The sequence below is a fragment of the Pteropus vampyrus genome, unplaced genomic scaffold, assembly GCF_000151845.1.
Source record: "Pteropus vampyrus isolate Shadow unplaced genomic scaffold, Pvam_2.0 Scaffold20, whole genome shotgun sequence".
NCBI classification, from domain to species: domain Eukaryota; kingdom Metazoa; phylum Chordata; class Mammalia; order Chiroptera; family Pteropodidae; genus Pteropus; species Pteropus vampyrus.
In genome coordinates this window covers 7,552,197-7,555,741 of record NW_011888801.1, presented here as the reverse complement: position 1 = coordinate 7,555,741, position 3,545 = coordinate 7,552,197, and positions in this window count along the sequence as shown.

Sequence of the window (3,545 nt, the reverse complement as noted above, 5' to 3'; positions counted from 1 at the left end):
TTTAAAGTGATTTATGTACCACTCAGATGGTATAACATTATTTTGCATCTGGTATCATATTTTCCTTTACCTGTGAAATTTACACTTTCATATGCTTTTGTATTTCTCTTTAGTGTCTTTAAATTTAAACTTGAACAAGTCCCTTTAGCACTTCTTGTAAGTTAGTTTCAGTTTTTGTTTGGGAAAGTCTATACCGCTTCTTCATTTTTAAAGGTCAATTTTATAGGGTATACTAATCTTGGTTGCCATTTTTTTCCCTAGTACTTTGGATCTCATCTCACTCTTTACTGGCCTGCAAAGTTTCTGCTGAGAAATCCATCAATAGTCTTATGGGGTTCTGTTGTATATGAAAAAACACTTCTCTCTTGCTGCTTTCAAATTTTTCTTTGTCAATGGCCTTTAGCAATTTGATTATATTGTGTCTTCGTGAGACCTCTTCAGGTTCTATATATTTGTGGACTTTTAAACTTTATGAATTTTAATGTTCATTTCTCTCCTCAAATTTGGGGATTTTTTAGCCATCATTTATTTGAATAAGCTTTCTACCCCTTTGTTTTCCTCTTCTCCATTTAGGACTTCCATAACTTGTAAGTTGATTTATTTGATAGTGTTCCATAAATCACATAGGCTTCCTTCACACTTTTTTCCCTCTTTAGTCTTTTTGTTCCTCTGGCTGGGTTTTCAAATGAACTATCTATGAACTCGCTGATTATTTCTTCTGCTTAATCAAATCTGCTATAGAAGCTATCTTTTGAATTTTTTCACTTCAGTCATTGTGTTCTTTATTTCCAAAATTTCTTTATGGGTTATTTTTTTATGGTTTCTACCTCTTTGTTGAATTTATTGCTCTGTTCATGTATTGTTTTCCTAAATTTGCTTGGTTACCTATCTGTGTTATCTTATAGTTCATTGATATTTTTTAAGATGATTATATTGATTTCTTTGTCAGATAGTTTGTAGATCTTTATTTTTATAGAGTCAATTATTAGAAATTTATATATATTTTGCCTTCTCTGGTGTTATATTTTCTTACTTCTTTGTGATTTTTGTAGACTTGCATGGGTACCTGCACATTTGAAAAAGTAACTACAGGCTGACTTTGGCAAAGAAAAAGCCTTTTATCAGTCAATCTAACCAGAGATTCTGTGTGGACACCTATTGGAGTCTACGGGCAGGCTTGGTGCCTGGGTCTTCTGGGTGGGCCTAGAGCCTCTATCTTCTGGGGAGTCCTGGAGCCAATGTGTGCAGAGACCAGCTTGATGGTGGCATACACTAGTGTAACCCCAGAGGCTGGATCCATGAGGGCATGCCTCTACCTGAGGACCATTGCAGTAAGCTAGAATACACTGAGATGGATTTGATACTGAGGTCCATAGTGAAATTAGACACTCATTTCACCCTTTTCCTCCACAAAAGCTCTCCTGAGAAGAAAGAATCCCTCAGTGATGCACCACACAGGCTTGGAGGAAATGTGATGTGAGTAAAGTGAAACTGTCTTTCCTATCCTCTTTAGTGCATCTTTTCGTATTTCTGTCCTCTTCCTGGGTTTTATGTCTTACCTGGATTCCTGAGGTTCCATGAAGGTACTGTGGTCTGTGAATTGATGTCACATTGGTGTTTCTATGTGGGAATAAATGCTGGATCCTCCAATGCTGCTGTCTTGATGATGTCACTTTCACTGAAATTATTAAGCACCTATTTAATGCCAATCATAGGTAAAGCAAGTTACTCCATTAATTAATTTCAGCTTAAATATTAAAGGTGGCTTGGGTAGAGAGGAGGACAAAAGGTCATAAGTATGCTAATTAATTCATTAATCAATATGGTAGCTCATGAACTCAAAGGTACTGAGAAACATTATAAAAATAAATGCACAATATATTAAGATTGCCAAGAATGTTGGTGACTTTAGCTAGAGTAGGAAAAAACTCTTTCAGTGAGGTTAACTTTTACCATGTTCTGTAAGAGAAATGTTATGAAAAGACTGAGCAACGACAGCCCAAATGAAAGGATGATCTGATACAAAGACAATTAAGACTCTTTAAATAATAGAAATAAGAAAAACTTGACTGAAACAAAGTGAGCTGATAGAAAATTTAGAAAAAGTTCTATTGAAAATCTAATTATAACAATAATAAATAACGAGATACTAATGCAGAAGAACACAAAACATAAAAAAGAAATAAAAGGGAAGATATAATAGAAGAGAATATTCTTTGGAAAAATGGAAGAGTTTACTCTGTAATTCAAGAATGTTATTTATTATGGAAAATAAAAACAGAATTTTGAATTATGGACAAGAAAAATATATTCTGGTTAAGTTATTAAAGTGTAAGTATTAAAGTAATAAGCAAATAATGAGGGGGGAAAAAACAGTCATTTACCAAGAGAAAAAGTCAAATCCAAATCAAAGTTCTCCACAAATATTCATTCCCAGCGATAACTGTAAAATTGCACAATATCCATAAAAGTAAAGAAGAGTGATTCAAGGTAATCATTTCCAACAAAGTTGCCTTATGCATACACACTAGCAACCGACTCGTGTTCTCAAGCATTTAAAAAATCAGAGATAATCTATACATACATGACTCCTTCTGGAATAAAAAGTACTTTATAAGGAAATCTAAGAAAATTAGGATCGAAGAAGTTGTTTTTGTTCCTCTTAACTGGAGTAAAGCTAAAGATAATATACTTTCTCAAAGTTATCTTTGTCTTTTTTATCTATTCTTCTGTATAGAGATAGTCCTGAAATAATATTCTCTGAGGAATATTCATGGTTATTTCTGATCATATAAGTTGAGTTAATAAGATGCTTTCATTTTAATATCATTTCAATGATACTAAGTATGCACTATTTTAAAATTATTAGGCCCAATTTCATTTTCTGATTTTAAATCAGACTATCAATTTATTTTTGTCTTGTTTCTGGCTATACTGCACTGATTAGGACTCCCAGAAAGGTCAGCAGGCAATTTCCTCAGGTTCATTCTTCCTAGAGTCAGAATGCCAGCAATCATTTAAAGGCTATCTATGAGTAGTAAGAAGTCTTTTTAGTAATATCTCCACAAATCCATCAGAATTATTGATGTGCAGATGTGTCCCAGGGAATCTCATTGCTTTCCAGTGATAGCAAGGACTCTGGATGTGTCAATCAGATCGTATTATTATAACTATTTTCCATGCCATCATAGCTGAGTAGAGGTTGTAGCTTTACCATAATAAACTTGTTATAATTAGTTCTATTAACAGAATTTTGTGAAGAAGAGTATGTTGTTAACTGTAATTAATTTTTGTGTGGATTCCAAGGCATGTCTTCTCAATTCTGCCTGGCATTTCTTTCTTTGAACATTTACTAGTTTCATATCTTTAGAGTCAAGGAATAAATTATGTAAGTTTCAGCTGTGTGGATGAGTGATGTAATTCACAATTTGGATTTGTACAGTGTGTCTTGGGCAAAGAACATGGAGTATTTGTCACATATGTTTTGCAAAGCCCCAATTCAATAATTTAGACACATGGTAGAATGAGAAAGCATATGGGACATC